The 18,658-nt window shown below is 43.7% G+C and overlaps 1 long non-coding RNA gene across 1 annotated transcript; it reads right to left on the bottom strand.

The window, feature by feature from the left end:
- Positions 1-341: 341 nt before the first annotated feature.
- Positions 342-16,908, bottom strand: LOC117520660. The gene is made up of 3 exons (XR_004563723.1): positions 16,898-16,908; positions 15,722-15,726; positions 342-423 (listed from the first exon to the last, which is right to left on the bottom strand). It is a non-coding gene; the product is annotated as an uncharacterized LOC117520660 (long non-coding RNA).
- Positions 16,909-18,658: the final 1,750 nt, after the last annotated feature.

The raw sequence follows: 18,658 nt of genomic DNA, 5'->3' as shown, positions 1-18,658 counted from the left end.
TGACAAACATATTTTCTCTTTTTTATTAAAGTGAATACAACTTTCTTCCATACACATATACGTATAAAATAAAAACCTGGCAGGACCACAACAGTCTGGTTAAAAATAAAATATAGTGCTAAAAACTTTTATTCGCTTCCATCAGAGCTTGGCATTACTTCTGAAAGTGGCATTACTGTGATGTCAGATTATAAAACCAATCCCTAAATGCGGCTCTTTGAACTGTCTTCTGTCAAAAAATGCTGAGAGGCACCTGCTTGGCCACGTAACCCAGTAGGGTCAAGGTCGCTGTGATTGGTGATGAAATATTGAACTTAGTAGAGGACCTAGCTGAGATGTGTGCACATCATTTAGGAGATCTTAACTCACCTGTTAAAGACTAATATGACCCTAATGAACAGCTTGGGATATGTGCCAAAATCTCTATCCAGGACAAACAGCCCAAAATACCCACACCCTTTATCATTCCAAGTGTTACTTCAAATACAGATGTATTTTCTAAACAGCAGCAGCTAGAGATTTTCCAAGGTGTTGAAAATGACCAGTACATCTTTGGGAGGGTCGAAGAAAAGTGTAAAATTTCTATTTTGATATTTTAAGAGAAAATGGCTAAAATAAGTGGGTCAACGTATTACCACACATCCAAAGAAAATGAACATTTTCCAAATATGAAATGTTTTATTTTCAGTCCTACTGTTATCAAAGGAATATGCATTTGAAGTGGAAAATACAAAACAAACCTTGTATCTTTGGCAGACAGCAGTATCTAGAGGTCTTAAATGTTTTAAAGATTATCAGGGAACATCCACAACAGAAAGTTTAAGATACTAAATATGTCAATTCCAGACTGTATGTAGGTTGTTTGACCTAATTTTTTTTTCTTAAAATATCAAAATTAGAAATTTTACACACTCTTCTATGACCTTTCTAAACATGTACTGTTGATTCTGAGCATATTGAGTACTTTGGAAAATCTATAGCTGCTGCAGTTTAGAAAATCCAGCTGTATTTGAAGTAACACTCGGGACAAATGGTCATTTTCAGGCTGTTACATTCTTGTCTCAGCGAGGTCCCAGACTAACTTTGTTCATGTAAATGTGGAGCTCATGAGTAGGATTGAGGAAGGAGAGCCCGAAGACCATCAAACAATTGCCCTAAAACACGTTCAGTTGAGCGGGTACTTTCTTCCATAAACCTGGAAAGAAGCCTCTCTTCTCTTTCCAGAGTCCTCTTGTGCTGCTGTTACATATTGTCCAGGAAGGATCTCTGCTGGGCTGACCGATCACCCAGGAGCTTGGCATCACCAGATGATGGCTTTTGTTCTAGACAGAATGTATAATTTCAGTTAGCAAAGAAAAAAAAAAAAAAAATTCTTGTTTTTCTCTCTGTGGTTCTCTCTCAGTCTTGTATTATATCAAAGAATCATCCTGCTTCTGTATTCAAATATCTTGTAACTCATCCATACGGCTTTTAACTTCACAAAGGTCAAAACAGGAAAACAAAATTGACAGAATGATGCATTCGCACGATTTTATCAGGACTTACCTCCAGGCTTTCCGGTGAACTTTCCTCCGGTGGAAAAATGACTTCGCGAAGGAGGTTATGTTTTCAGTCGAGTTTGTTTGTCTGTCTGTAGGATAAATCAAAAAGTTTTGAACGGATTTTAATTAAATTTTGTGGAGTGGTTGGAAATGACAAGAGGAACAAGTGATTAAATTTTAGTGGTAATCTGGATCACAATCCGGATTTTTTTAAAGGATTCTTCACCATTGCGGGATAGGGGGAATTTTGACATTCTAGTTTCTAACTCCACAAAAACAAGGCAGAAAGGCTTGAAAAAAAAATTAGGGTGTAACATAGTCAAATGTTCTATCAAACAACAAAGTTTGGTGATGATCGGATCCGGATTCTGGATCTGGTGATCCAGAATATGCAAAAATATAGGGAAAATAGAAAATGTGTCAGTGTGAGGTGACAATGAAGCTAGAGATGCACAACTAACACCAAATTGTAGCTGAATCTGTACTGATTCAGTAAGGTGCCATCAGATTTGATGTAGCTTCAAATGTTATGGAGCTAGATCCAGAAGAAAACCGCCATTACCGAAAAATCGTTTTTATACAATAACTTTTGAACTAATAAAGAAATAAAAGCGATTCCAAGTTCTAGTGGTATATTTTCATGGTCAAGGATGTCAAATATAAAGGAAAGAAAAGTGTATGTATCATAGTTTTGGTTGTAACACTGAATTGTTGAATAGATCACTGTGCCAAGGAGGGAATCTCTTTAGGGTCAGTGACCCTATGGCCTTGTTAGTAAACAATGTTAAATACAACACACTGCAAAGAGGAAATCCCTCATGACAAACTATACAGGGCTGGGGAGCACAATGAATTTATTAGATGAAGGACTATCATTCAGCATTATTATATTTTAGTGGCAATGAATATCACTATCCAGATTACTTCACTTAGCAAAAGCAAAGTGATGAGTCAGCAGTATATTCAGCAGTGGTTAAGTTCTGGTTCAGAGCACATCATTGAACAAAGTACACAAGGTGCAAAACCCACTCCCAGGTGTTGATGAATCACACCGAGGATCCAGAAAACCCAGAGGCTGACATCAGCACCTTACTGTCACATATATTCTGCTTTGGTGCACTTCACTGAATATATAGAAGGTGCACTTCATTATGTAGCACATGCAACACTTAAAAAATAGTTCTATTTCAGAATTTACTGTTATTTATTTAGAGAAGTGTTTCATAAATGTTAAAAATTCATATATTTGCAGTTTAGTTGAATGATAAATTGAATTTTGTCTCTTATTTGTTTTTGTCTATAAGCACATGCAATATCAATATCAGTGCTCAGATGACCTCCCCCTCTAGCTGCCACCTTATCGTGGTGGGGGAGTTTGCGTACCCGGATGATCCTAGGAGCTATGTTGGGGGCCATGGGGCCCGGCCGGGCTCAGCCCGAAAGAGCGACGTGGGCCCGCCCTCCTGTGGGTTCACCACCTGCAGAGGGGGCCATAGGGGTCAGGTGCAGAGAGGACTGGGTGGCGGTCGAGGGTGGGTGGCCTGGCGGCCAGGTCCATGCTCACAGCCCCTGGCTGTTGGGACATGGAATGTCACCTCGCTGGGGGGAAAGGAGCCTGAGCTTGTGTGGGAGGTTGAGAGATACCGACTAGAGATAGTCAGGCTCGCCTCCACGCACAGCTTGGGCTCTGGTACCCAACTCCTGGAGAGGGGCTGGATGCTTCATTTTTCTGGCATTGCCCACGGGGAGAGGCGGAGAGCTGGGGTCACATTGCTTATTGCTCCCAAGCTCAGTCACCATGTGTTGGAGTTTACTCCGGTGAACGAGAGGGTCGCGTCCCTACACCTTCGGGTCAGGGACAGGTCTCTCACCATTGTCTCGGCCTACGGGCCAAGCAGCAGTGCAGAGTACCCGACCTACCTGGAGTCCCTGGGAGGGGTACTAGATAGCGCTCCGACTGGGGACTCCATTGTTTTCCTGGGGGATTTCAACGCCCACTTGGGCAGCGAAAGTGAGACCTGGAGGGGGGTGATCAGGAAGCACGGCCTCCCCAATCTGAATCCGAGTGGTGTTCAGTTGTTGGACTTCTGTGCTAGTCACAGTTTGTCCATCACGAACACCATGTTTGAGCACAAGGGTGTCCATAAGTGCACGTGGCACCAAGACACCCTGAGCCGGAGGTCGATGATTGACTTTGTAGTCATATCATCTCACCTTCGGCCATGTGTCTCGGACACTCGAGTGAAGAGGGGGCAGAGCTGTCGACCGATCACCACCTGGTGGTGAGTTGGATCCGCTGGAAGGGGAGGAAGCCGGTCAGACCTGGCAGGCCCAAACGTATCGTGAGGGTCTGCTGGGAATGTCTGGCGGAACCCTCTGTCAGCGAGGTCTTCAACTCCCACCTCCGGGAGAGCTTCTCCCAGATCCCAGGGGAGGTTGGAGACATGGACTCCAAGAGGACCATGTTCTCCACCTCCATTGTTGATGCGGCCGCTCGTATCTGTGGTCGCAAGGTCTCTGGTGCCTGTTGCGGTGGCAATCCCCGAACCCGGTGGTGGACACCGGAAGTAAAGGATGCTGTCAAGCTGAAGAAGGAGTCCTACTTATCTTTGTTGGTAGGTGGGACCCCAGAGGCAGCTGACAGGTACCAGCAGGCCAAGCATGCCACAGCCCATGCTGTCGCAGAGGCAAAAACGCGGGTCTGGGAGGAGTTAGGGGAGGCCATGGAGGAGGACTATCGCTCGGCCTCGAAGAGATTCTGGCAAACTGTCCGATGCCTCAGGAGGTTGAAGCAGCTCTCCGCCAGCACTGTTTACGGTGCAGGTGGAAGAGCTGTTGACCCTGACTGGGGATGTTGTTGGGTGGTGGAAGAGCTGTTGACCCTGACTGGGGATGTTGTTGGGCAGTGGAAGGAGTACTTCGAGGATCTCCTCAATCCCATTCCGAAGAGGAAGCAGAGACTGGGGACTCAGAGGCAGACTCATCCATTACCCAGACCAAAGTCACTGAGGTGGTTAGAAAGCTCCTCGGTGGCAAGGTTCCTGGGCTGGATGAAATCCGTCCTTAGTACCTTAAGTCTCTGGATGTTGTGGGACTGTCTTGGCTGACAAGCCTCTGCAACATCGCGTGGCGATCGGGGACAGTGCCTCTGGATTGGCAGACCGGGGTGGTGGTCCCTCTGTTTAAGAAGGGGGACCGGAGGGTGTGTTCCAACTATAGGGGGGATCACACTCCTCAGTCTCCCTGGTAAGGTCTATTCCAGAGTACTGGAGAGGAGAATTCGATGGTCGAACCTCGGATTCAGGAGGAGCAGTGTGGTTTTCGTTCTGGTCACGGCACACTGGACCAGCTCTACACACTCCATCGGGTGCTCAAGGGTTCATGGGAGTTCGCCCAACCAGTCCACATGTGTTTTGTGGATCTGGACAAGGCGTTCAACTGTGTCCCTCGGGGCACCCTGTGGGGGTGCTCCAGGAGTCCATGGTCCTTTGCTAAGGGCTATCCGGTCCCTGTACGACCGCAGAAGGAGCTTGGTTCGCATTGCCGGTAGTAAGTCAAACCTGTTTCCACTGCACGTTGGCCTCCACCAGGGCTGCCCTTTGTCACCGGTTCTGTTCATTATTTTTATGGACAGAATTTCTAGGCGCAGCCAGGGTGTAGAGGGGGTCTGGTTTGGGAACCACAGCATCTCGTCTCTGCTGTTTGCGGACGATGTAGTTCTGTTGGCTTCGTCAAATCAGGACCTTCAGCATACACTGAGGCGGTTTGCCACCGAGTGTGAAGCGTCCGGGATGAAAATCAGCACCTCCAAATCCGAGGCCATGGTTCTCGACCGGAAAAAGGTGCTTTGCCCTCTTCAGGTCGGTGGAGTGTCCTTTCCTCAAGTGGAGGAGTTTAAGTATCTCGGGGTCTTGTTCACGAGTGAGGGACGGATGGAGCGTGAGATCAATAGACAGATCGGTGCAGCATCTGCAGTGATGCAATCGCTGTATCGGACCGTCGTGGTGAAGAGAGAGCTGAGTAGGGGGAAAAGCTCTCGATTTACCGATCGATCTACGTTCCGATCCTCACCTATGGTCATGAGATTTGGCTCATGACCGAAAGAACGAGTTCGCGAGTACAAGCGGCCGAGATGAGTTTCCTCCGCAGGGTGGCTGGGCGCTCCCTTAGAGATAGTGTGAGGAGCTCGGTCACTCGGGAGGAGCTCGGAGTCCAGCTGCTGCTCCTCCACGTCGAAAGGAGTCAGTTGAGGTGGCTCGGGCATCTTTTCCGGATGCCCCCTGGATGCCTCGCTGGAGAGGCGTTCCAGGCACGTCCCATTGGGAGGAGGTCCCGGGGAAGACCCAGGACACGCTGGAGGGACTACATCCAGGCGGGTGGCAGGAGGCGAGTGACTCCATCTGGCTACTGGGAGATTCCGGGCTGTCATATCTGTTAATATCCACACCCTAACTGAAAGGTACAAGAGTTTTTAGAAACCCTACTGGGTCACATGGCCAGGCAGGTGCCTCTCAGTATTCAAAAAGCATTTCGACAAAAGACAGTTCAAAGCCCAAGGAAGGGCTATGACCACCTTTCTTGCTCTGTCCAGCCAGTCCTTAGCTCTCTTTCCATGCAAGCTATGAAAAGTATGAAAACAAATATTGAACTGTTCTCCAAAAGTTACAAAAACTGTTTGGCTGGGATAACTGCCTGCACGTTGGCTGATCCATTCTGTTATGGTTTGAAGCCAGGACTTAACAGAGTCAGACATTCACCAAGATGCAAGTCAGTAAACACAGGTGGATTTCAAAAGAGCCAAAGTTTAATTACAGTTGGTTAGTAAGGGCACAAAAAATTTGTGTTAGTGCCTTCTACCTGGTAGAAAGTGTAAAAATACACTTTCTACCCACTTCGAGTGAAAGGAATCCGGGACGTGAGGAGGCAAGGAAAAACTAAGGCAGTCAGTCTTCCAGTGAGTGCAAAAACCAGAACTGATTACTTACAAAGGTGGAGTGGTGGAGAACACAGGACATCAGAAAAGTTTGAACAGTAAACTATTAACAACTGAATATTAACGCAATACTGCAAGACAAACAGCTACAATGGACTCGCAAGGAACATGAACACAGGTGAGACATAAATATAGATTGGCTGACGAAACAATGGATTGCAGGTGGGAACCTAACGGAGGGGATGTGATGGTCAAATGTGAACACAAAAGGGCAGCAGAGAACAGAACATACCAGAACGTGACATGGAGGACAGACATAAAGTGACAACTCAGACACAAGTGGACAGCAGACAACAGAACATAAGACACACAGTGACACAGAAACTACAAAGAATTATGATAAGTGGCAGAACCCTAGGGTGCAAAGATAGAGGATGGTGCCAAGATTGGAGGGCAGATGAGACTGGAGGGTACAGTGAGAAAGACAAGATGGACACGACCAGGAAATACAACAAGAGCCATAAGGCGGGACCTAACCATGACAGACAGAACACAGCATGAGTATGTGCTGGGAATAGACACAGGGAGACGGCAGTGGAAAATACAGAAATGGGGACCGGCACCCGGACAACTGACTCGGAGCAGAGAGAGACACAGGTAAGAGACGTGGGAGTAGCGCCCGAGACAAGACTGTTAGCATACATGCTCCATGTCTCCTCACACACACACACACAATTCCAACTCATGCACACACCTAGCACTCATTCATCCATACAACATGCCCACAAACACACACACAGATGCTCACAGACAGGGCAGATGAACAGAGAGAGAACTAAGACTTACCACAGGAAGACAAGACAGACAGATGAACAGAGACAGAAAACTAATACTGACTACAGGAAGACAAAACAGGGCAGATGAACAAAGACAGACATTGGACACATTGAACTAATATAACAGAACTTGGACACTGACCACTCAGAACACAAGACAGGATAAACCAGATTGAGACCCTACACATAGAGATCTAATACATCAGAGAACTAGGACACAGAACTAATGTGCAACCCCAAAAACAACACGATCGAACCCTAACACCACACTCAAGAAATAAATTTTCAGTCATGTGATTTTCTCTCCAATTGTCAGAACAAGATACATGGGGCCTCATTTATAAAATCTGTGTAGGTTTGAAAAATAGAATTTAACTAAGTCCCTTGGCTGCTCCCTTCTTTTCATTCAGGATTGCCACAACAGATTTGAGGTGGATGTGCATGTTGATTTGGCACAGGTTTTGTGCTCAGTGACCTTACTGATGCAACTCCATATTTCATGGAAATGGGGCAGGGATGGGTTTTGAACCAGAAACCTTCTGCACTGACAACAAGAGCAGTTAACAGCTTGAAGTGTACAATAATATCAAAGTTCATGACTATAGATGAGGATGTGAGCATAAATCAAGTAAATTGAGATTCTTGCCTTCTGCTTCAGCTCTGTCTTCACCATGGCAGTCCGGTACAGTATTTGCAGAAACTCAGCCCCAATTCATCTTTCAAACTCAACCTTACCTCCAGTGATTAGACCCTATGATATTTGAACGCTTTCCAAATGGGAAACTGCCCTCTCTGGGTAAGGAGAACTCTCCCCTTACCCAGAGAGGGCAATCCATTTTCTGAGAGAGGACCATAGTCTTAGTTTTGGAGGTGCTGATCCTAATCCCAGAAGCTTCACACTAATCCTCAAACCTACCCAGTGCCCATCTGAGATCACTGAAGAAAACAGAAGCACATCATCCACAAAAACCAGGGATGAAAGTTTGAGATCTCCAAACTTGATGGCCTCTGATATCTGACCATGCCTCAAGGCAAAACACCTCATGAATATTTAAGTCCACAAATTAAGCCTGATAAACATTTATCAACCCAGAATAAGTGCAAAAAAAGAAGGTTTTCCAAAACATAAATTGAGATGTTAATGGGTAAAGTGGAGAATGGGGAAAAATACTTTGGTGACAGCAGTGGGGTGACAAAATTATAATATTAGTTATAATGATAAATAAACAGACTGATTAATTCAGACCTTGTCCCAGTGATGGTGATGTAGCATATTGAATTACATCACATGGGGCACCAGAAAATGTAATTCATTCAGCTGCTCCCGTTTTGTTGCTTGGGGTCCCCACAGTGGATACAGCCAGATCTGCATTGGTATTTGGCACGTTTTACGCCCGATGCCCTTCCTGACACAACTCCAGTGTAACCCAGAGAAACACACACAGCCGCTGGTGTTCCAAAGAGGTCTCCCATCCAAGTACTAATCATGTCCCACACTGCTTAGCTTCAGAGATCTGACAGGGTCAGGCTTATGCAGAGCAGATTGGCTGCTGGGCACCACAAAATGTAATGGACATAAATTTAAAAAAATATTGGTTCACTTCTGGGTCTGTTGGATCGAGTGAGCCCCTTCTTTGATTTTCCAGCGTTGAGGTAAGCCCACGGTCTTCCAAGATGACTACAGACATAGATAATTTTCCCTGAATGTGATATTGCAATGGTTCCATCAAAGCTTGGACCGACCCAGGATGAAGGTTTCAGTGTTGGCTGTAAAAATGCTCCGGTAGCTTCCAAAACATGTGGATGGTCGATTGAAACTGTTAAAAAAAAAAAATTCAAAAACGTTCATGGCTTTGCAAAGAAAGGTCTGAAGAAAAATTAAAGTAAACAAAAACACTTTTGGCATTAAGCGGAAAAATTATGAATTTGGAGACTTGCAAATTTGCTCTGAATTTGAAAATTTTATCTAGGAAGTTGTCTTCAAAATAAAGGCAACTTGACACTATCAGGCTGTATGGTCAGGAATTGCAGGACACAAATAGCTCTGGTTTTTAGAAGACTTTACTGTTGAGGATAGCAGAGGTCACTACTCGAGTAAGCACTCCAGGAAAAGCAGCAGTACAAAAATCATCAGGCAATTAGGTGTGGTCAAAGCAACAGGCTGGAGGTCAGGTACACATAAAGAGGCAGGCAGGAGAAGGACTATGGAACGCAGGAACAGAGTTGGAATGAAGGCACAACAAACTGGTGAGGGACAAACACACACAGTGAGCTTATATAACCCCAGGTGGTAATCAGCAAATCAGAAACAGCTGTGCATGGAAAGCACCAGAACATGGGATGGCCAGTGAGAGAGAAAAACACCCATCACCAAGAACCAAGAGAGAGGCAAGAGAAGTACATACAGACAGACCCAAGCAGAAAAGCCCAGCAAGAGAATAAACAAACCAAAACCAATGAAATGCAAAAATAAACAGAACAAAAGAACAAAATAAAACAGAAAACCAAAAAAAAAAATACAAAATAAAAAACCTCAAACCCTAACAGACTTGTGCCTTAAAAGTTATTAAGAACTGGTGCAACAAACAATGAGTTATGGATCAAAAAAATGCACCAAGAAACAATGAACAATGCAACAAAAGCCACAAGCTAAGACTTAGAAAGTGAGTGTGTCAAAAACAGCAGAAGAGAAACAGGTGGCAATTAGAAAAACAAGAGTTAAGACGAGGGTTCCTTTGTCTCAGGGTAATTTTAAAGAGACTATGCACATGGTCATAAGCTCTGCCCACTTGGTGTCACAATAAAGTTATTTGACATACACAGATACAATAAATGGACTGCATTTATATAGTGCTTTTCCATCTGCATCAGATGCTCAAAGCGCTTTACAATTATGCCTCACATTCACCCTGATGTCAGGGATGAATAAATTACAATTATAAACAAATAAACAATAAATTACATTACGTACTTTCTTCTTTCGCTAACATAAGCTGACTGGCTCATTTAAACCATACTAGAAAAGGAAAGTGATTACAGCAATAGTGTTTTCACAATGACAATCCATTAATAATATTTAACATGCACCCAGTGTTACAAAAACAATACTCACAACATCACATAAAGAAAACGTGTGACAGATTAAATTAGAATACAAATTTGCTTAATTTATAATAACAGGAACAGAAATTACAATTTCTCTCTTTTGTTATACTCAACAAAAATATAAACGCAACACTTTTGGTTTTGCTCCCATTTTGTATGAGATGAACTCAAAGATCTAAAACTTTTTCCACATACACAATATCACCATTTCCCTCAAATATTGTTCACAAACCAGTCTAAATCTGTGATAGTGAGCACTTCTTCTTTGCTGAGATAATCCATCCCACCTCACAGGTGTGCCATACCAAGATGCTGATTAGACACCATGATTAGTGCACAGGTGTGCCTTAGACTGCCCACAATAAAAGACCAATCTGAAAGGTGCAGTTTTATCACACAGCACAATGCCACAGATGTCGCAAGATTTGAGGGAGCGTGCAATTGGCATGCTGATAGCAGGAATGTCAACCAGAGCTGTTGCTCGTGTATCGAATGTTCATTTCTCTACCATAAGCCGTCTCCAAAGGTGTTTCAGAGAATTTGGCAGTACATCCAACCAGCCTCACAACCACAGACCACGTGTAACCACACCAGCCCAGGACCTCCACATCCAGCATGTTCACCTCCAAGATCGTCTGAGACCAGCCACTCGGACAGCTGCTGACACAATCGGTTTGCATAACCAAAGAATTTCTGCACAAACTGTCAGAAACCGTCTCAGGGAAGCTCATCTGCATGCTCGTCGTCCTCATCGGGGTCTCGACCTGACTCCAGTTCGTCGTCGTAACCAACTTGAGTGGGCAAATGATCACATTCACTGGCATTTGGCACATTGGAGAGGTGTTCTCTTCACGGATGAATCCCGGTTCACACTGTCCAGGGCAGATGGCAGACAGCGTGTGTGGCATCGTGTGGATGAGCGGTTTTCTGATGTCAATGTTGTGGATCGAGTGGCCCATGGTGGCGGTGGGGTTATGGTATGGGCAGGCATCTGTTATGGATGAAGAACACAGATGCATTTTATTGATGGCATTTTGAATGCACAGAGATACCGTGACGAGATCCTGAGGCCCATTGTTGTGCCATACATCCAAGAACATCACCTCATGTTGCAGCAGGATAATGCACGGCCCCATGTTGCAAGGATCTGTACACAATTCTTGGAAGCTGAAAATGTCCCAGTTCTTGCATGGCCGGCATACTCACCGGACATGTCACCCATTGAGCATGTTTGGGATGCTCTGGACCGGTGTATACGACAGCGTGTACCAGTTCCTGCCAATATCCAGCAACTTCGCACAGCCATTGAAGAGGAGTGGACCAACATTCCACAGGCCACAATTGACAACCTGATCAACTCTATGAGTGGCCTTTTATTGTGGGCAGTCTAAGGCACACCTGTGCACTAATCATGGTGTCTAATCAGCATCTTGATATGGCACACCTGTGAGGTGGGATGGATTATCTCAGCAAAGGAGAAGTGCTCACTATCACAGATTTCGACTGGTTTGTGAACAATATTTGAGGGAAATGGTGATATTGTGTATGTGGAAAAAGTTTTAGATCTTTGAGTTCATCTCATACAAAATGGGAGCAAAACCAAAAGTGTTGCGTTTATATTTTTGTTGAGTGTAGAAACTACATTCGTGTATTGAAGGGTATGTGTTATTCCCAACCTGATCCAAAAGGAGGCACTGTTGGGTGTTTTTATTGCCTTTGATCTTTTGTGTTTGCACTAAAAAAAAAAAAATGACACATTGAATGAACTCAATTATGAGCAGGATTTCCATGTACTAAATAAATGTAGTTCCAACTCAAACAAAGCACATTTATGCAAGATAACTTCATTTAATTTAGTTGGGCCTACATATATTTATTAGATGGAAATCCAATCCAGTGAGTCAAATTTTTGAGTGTGGCTGCTTCAGATTCTAGGTTTATTGAGTTGTCTGGAAAGAAAATCCTCTGACTTTGGATGGGTTCATTGAGTAAGTCCCTTCAGCTGTTCCCTTGTTTGCACGTAAGCTTGCCACTGCAAATCCAAGGTGGTTCTGCATGTTGAATTGGCATAAGTTAGCTGTCTAATAAATTTGATTTGAACTGGGTTAACTTGGACCCGTTTCAACAAGTATCTTTGATCCACTGGGATTGTTCATTGAAGCTCATCTGAGATATCATAAATCTGGCTAGAAAGTGTTTGAAAGACTGTTCACTTTGTGAGAAGGGAGGCTTTCGGTGCAGGGTGATGACATTGAGTCACCTCACCAAGTGGGCTGCTGATGAGCTTCTCCTCTGCACATAAACACCTGGTCATCAATGAAATCACCTGCTGAGACACCTGAACATTAATGAAATCACCCGCGAAGGTGACTGGTAGCAAGGAAAACCTGCAATGTCTCGGCCCTTTATGGCACATGATTGCCCACCCCTGGTCTACAGAGTCACTTTGTTAAAAGTGGAAAATTAATGCAATTTTTGATTCTGTAAAGATATGTCTATGGCCCTTTTCGCTACAGTCATAATTCAGTCATGTCCACCATTAATGTATTTGCATTTCAGCAGCTGCAGTGCATGACAGTACTGATAAAATATTAAGTGCCATTTGACTTAGCATCTGAGTCAGTTTTTATATTTTACAATTTAAAAGGCCTTTATTGAATAGTTATGGCTCACTATCCAAATAAAACCTTTTTTTTTTGACAGAGTACATGTATAGTGTCTCACTGGTGTGAGACAATTAAATGTGTAATGACACAACTCACATTTTTCCTCCAATCTGGCTTCAGTTGAATAAGAGATAATCAGAATAAAATAGGAAGGGGAGAAAAAAGGAAGACAATGGTAAGTGGAGCAGATAATTGCATTATGCTGCAATTGAAAGTTGAATTTAGGCTATTCTATTTGATAAGATGAAAGCATTTTAAATTGACATTAATAATGCCTTACTGTTACAAGTACAATAGGATATGGTGTTTCTATTGTACTACATAATTTTCCCCTGCATATAAACATAAGTGCACGTTCACTTTAACAAGAGACAAATGCTCCATTGCACACCTTGGACACATTGCACTTCACCAGAAACACCCTTGAATCTAAGCTTGGCAATAATTTTGAAGCGTTATGAAAATGAGGGCCAAATGTGTGTATTACTCTCACTGTGATCATTCACACCAGCTGTGCCCTGCCCAAAGGTACCCGCTTGTGCAGTCCTCAGCTCTGTCTGTTTTTCATCTGCTCACAGAGAGAGTACAGGTGCATAGCTCGATAGGCGAAGGGACAAAAAGGCCACCTGTTGTGTCACTATCTGTTTATGGGGTTTTATCCGTTTTTGTGTTATATCTGTCTCTCCAGGAACCATCACCTTATCATGGTGGAGAGGATTGTGTGCCACTATGAACCTGAGAACTGTGTTGTCTGGAGCCTTTGTGATCCTTGTAGGGTCTTCCATGGCCAATTGGTCTCAGGCAAGGGGCCAGACTAAGAATGGTTCACAAGAAAGCATGAAAAAAACGTGGGAGAGGAAATGTGACCTGGCTCAGAGGAAGCCTCGGGCTCCCATCTGGAGCCAGGTTTGGATGTAGGGGCCATCAGCGAGTGTCTGGTGGCTGGGCTTGCCATGGAGCCCAGTCGGGTACAGCCCAAAAAGGCAATGTGGACCTTGCATCTCCACCCTATGGGCTCACCACCTGCAGGGGTAACTGCTGGTGTCAGGTTCACTGTCTCATGGGTGGCAGTGAAAGTCGAAGGCCTCGGTGGACTAGACTCAGGTGGCAAGGGTTAGCTTTGGGGGCATGGAACATCACCTCAGTGTAGGGGAAGGAGCCGGAACTTGTGCAGGAGGTGAAGCGATACCAGTTAGATCTGGTGGGCCTTGCTTCCATGCACAGCGTCGTCTCTGGAACTACTGTCCTTGATAGAGGTTGGACTTTATTCTTCTCTGGAGTTGCCAAGGGTGTGAAGCACCAGGCGGGTGTGGGGATACTCACAAGTCCCCTACTGAGCACCGCTACGTTGGAGTTTACACTGGTAGATGAGGGGGGTCACCTCCCTGTGCCTTGAGGGTGGCCAGGGGGAAAATTCTGACTGTTGGTATAGTCAGACAGCAGTTTGGAGTATGCTGCCTTCTTGGAGTCCCTGAATGGAGTCCTGTATGGGGCTCCAGTGAGGAACTCCATTGTTCTGCTGGGGGACTTCAACGCACATGTGGGCAGTGACAGAGACACCTGGAGGGGTGTGATTGGGAAGAACAGCCTCCCCAATCTAAACCCGAACGGTCATTTATTATTGGACTTCTGTGCTAGTTTTGGACATAAGGATGCTCATACAGTAGTGTTCAGAATAATAGTAGTGCTATGTGACTTAAAAGATTAATCCAGGTTTTGAGTATATTTCTTATTGTTACATGGGAAACAAGGTACCAGTAGACCAACAAGACCAAGCATTCATGATATGCACACTGTTAAGGCTATGAAATTGGGCTATTAGTAAAAAAAAGTAGAAAAGGGGGTGTTCACAATAATAGTGTGGCATTCAGTCAGTGAGTTCATCAATTATGTGGAACAAACAGGTGTGAATCAGGTGTCCCCTATTTAAGGATGAAGGTAGCACCTGTTGAACATGCTTTTCTCTTTGAAAGCCTGAGGAAAATGGGACGTTCAAGACATTGTTCACAAGAACAGCGTAGTTTGATTAAAAAGTTGATTGGAGAGGGAAAAACTTATATGCAGGTGCAAAAAAGTATAGGCTGTTCATCTACAATGATCTCCAATGCTTTAAAATGGACAACAAAACCAAAGGAAGAAAACGGAAAACAACCATCAAAATGGATAGAAGAATAACCAGAATGGCAAAGGCTCACCCTTTGATCAGCTCCAGGATGATCAAAGACAGTCTGGAGTTACCTGTAAGTGCTGTGACAGTTAGAAGACGCCTGTGTGAAGCTAATTTATTTGCAAGAATCCCCTGCAAAGTCCCTCTGTTAAATAAAAGACGTGCAGAAGAGGTTACAATTTGCCAAAGAACACATCAACTGGCCTAAAGAGAAATGGAGGAATATTTTTTGGACTGATGAGAATAAAATTGTTCTTTTTGGGTCCAAGGGCTGCAGACAGTTTGAGAGACGACACACAAACTCTAAATTCAAGCCACAGTTCACAGTGAAGCATGGTGGTGCAAGCATCATGATATGGTCATGTTTCTCTTACTATGGTGTTGGGCCTATATATCATATACCAGGTATCATGGATCAGTTTGGATATGTCATAATACTTGAAGAGGTCATGTTGCCTTATGCTGAAGAGGACATACCCTTGAAATGGGTGTTTCAACAAGACAATGATCCCAAGCACACTAGTAAACCAGCAAAATCTTGGTTCCAAACCAACAAAATTAATGCCTCGCAGATGTGAAGAAATCATGAAAAACTGTGGTTATACAACTAAATACTGGTTTAGTGATTTACAGGATTGCTAAAAAGCACTTTTAACATAATAGTTTTGAGTTTGTAGCGTCAACAGCAGATGCTACTACGTATTATTGTAAACACCCCATTTTCTACCTTTTTTTTTAAGATAAGATGGGACCTGATTATTCAAAACCTTATAAGTAAGAAGAAGAATTTTAAATTCTATTCTAGAATTAACAGGAAGCCAATGAAGAGAGGCCAATATGGGTGAGATATGCTCTCTCCTTCTAGTCCCCGTCAGTACTCTAGCTGCAGCATTTTGAATTAACTGAAGGCTTTTTAGGGAACTTTTAGGACAACCTGATAATAATGAATTACAACAGTCCAGCCTAGAGGAAATAAATGCATGAATTAGTTTTTCAGCATCACTCTGAGACAAGACCTTTCTGATTTTAGAGATATTGCGTAAATGCAAAAAGCAGTCCTACATATTTGTTTAATATGCGCTTTTGAATGACATATCCTGATCAAAAATGACTCCAAGATTTCTCACAGTATTACTAGAGGTCAGGTAATTTCATCCAGAGTAAGGATCTGGTTAGACACCATGTTTCTAAGATTTGTGGGGCCAAGTACAATAACTTCAGTTTTATCTGAGTTTAAAAGCAGGAAATTAGAGGTCATCCATGTCTTTATGTCTGTAAGACAATCCTGCAGTTTAGCTAATTGGTGTGTGTCCTCTGGCTTCATGGATAGATAAAGCTGGGTATCATCTGCGTAACAATGAAAATTTAAGCAATACCGTCTAATAATACTGCCTAAGGGAAGCATGTATGAAGTGAATAAAATTGGTCCTAGCACAGAACCTTGTGGAACTCCATAATTAACTTTAGTCTGTGAAGAAGATTCCCCATTTACATGAACAAATTGTAATCTATTAGACAAATATAATTCAAACCACCTTGTCAATGACAAGGCAGCTGTCCCTCCTAATGATGGGACGGTCGCCTCTCCTGATGGCTCCCTTGATGACTCTCCTGATGATGTGAATGACTCATTACCATGAACAAAAGACTGAAACTGCTTTGATATGAGTACCCCAATGTAAACAGGGGACAAAACGTGTCTCAGACCCCCTCCCCGGTTAATGCTGGGTTTCAACTGTTTCACATAGAATGCCTCTTTCACCCCTCTCAAACCATTTCTTCTCTCTGGCTAAGATTTTAATTTCCTTGTCCTCAAACATGTGGTTAGTGACTTTAAGGTGGAGATTAACTGCAGACTGAGGTCCACTGGTGCCCTCTCTGCGGTGCTGGTATAGCCTTTTGTGTAAAGGTTGCTTAGTCTCACCTATGTAGTGTTCATTACAGTTTTCCTGACATCTGATAGAATACACTACATTGCTCTGTTTGTAACTACTCTGGATGTGGTTGCAAGGTACCGACAGGTCCGAAGCAGCGTGTGTGGGAGGGGTTCAGAACAACCATGGAGGACAGGACAGAATCCCTAGTCACCTTGGTTCAATGGTTATTTGCGTGACCTCAGGCAGAAGGCTAGAGGTTTGGAATGGAAATGGCTTGTTCCAAATTAGAGGTGTTCCGCCTTGTGTGGCGGGATGCTATTTTAGATTATAAGCATGCACTACTGGCCCCGAAGCGGGCCTATTACTCTGATTTGATCAGTAAAAACAAACATAACTCAAAGTTTTTGTTTGACACGGTCGCATTTCTTATTCACGGGCAGCCACCTGTTAGTTGTTCTCCCTTTTCAGCACAGGATTTCTTGGATTTTTGGGAAGAAAATAGAAGATATTAGGCTGAGCATATCTCAGCATGCCTCGGCCCAGCCATTAAAACCTGCTATGGAGGTGGGTGCTACCATTGAGGTGTTACCAAGATTGACAGAATTTAATAGTATTTCATTGGGCGTGCTGATGAAACTTGTGGCGTCTACAAAAAGCACAACCTGTTTATTTGATCCCATACCAACAAAATTATTTAAGGTCCTGTGGCCCACTCTTGGGCTGACTGTGCTGGAAATTATTGATCTGTCATTAAACCCTGGATCTGTTCCAAAATGTTTTAAATCTGCAGTGATTAAACCATTACTTAAGAAATCTAATCTTGACCCTAGTGTATTGAAAATTACAGGCCGATATCAAATGTATCATTCTGTTCCAAAATTTTAGAAAAAGTGGTTTCAATGCAGCTTGTAGACCACCTCACTGAGAATGAGCTTTCTGAGCTGCTGCAGTCTGCTTTTAGGAAATATCACTCCACAGAGACAGCACTCACTAAAGTAGTGAATGATCTTCTGCCAGCAATGGACTCAGACACCACTATGGTTTTGGTGTTGTTAGATCTCAGTGCTGCGTTTGATACTGTGGATCATCATATTTTGCTCGATAGGTTGGAGAATTTTATTGGGATTACTGGAAGTGCACTTGCCTGGTTGACGTCATATCTGTTCAGTCGTTCTCAATGTGTCTTGTATAATGGCACTACCTCTGTGTTACACCCTGGCTCTTGGAGTGCAACATAACGGAAGACAAAACTAACCAAAAGGGTTAAGCAAATTTATTGTCGCAAACATCTAGGGAAATTAATAACAAACAATGCAGGTAAAAAGAAGAAAAAGATTTGAGCTGCTGCTGTCTTGCTGCCAGGTGGAGTGTGAGCAACCAAGGGCGGGTTCAAGGCGGGCTTTTATATGCTCCAGGACTCAGCAGGCGGGAAAACCTGGAAACTGGAACAAACAATTACTCACCCCCATAACACCCCCTCCCATAAGCACGTTGATTTTTATCAACATGCAACATCATGCAAACAAACTTACG

The sequence above is a fragment of the Thalassophryne amazonica genome, chromosome 11 (assembly GCF_902500255.1).
Source record: "Thalassophryne amazonica chromosome 11, fThaAma1.1, whole genome shotgun sequence".
NCBI classification, from domain to species: domain Eukaryota; kingdom Metazoa; phylum Chordata; class Actinopteri; order Batrachoidiformes; family Batrachoididae; genus Thalassophryne; species Thalassophryne amazonica.
This window is presented reverse-complemented; position numbering and strand designations above follow the sequence as displayed.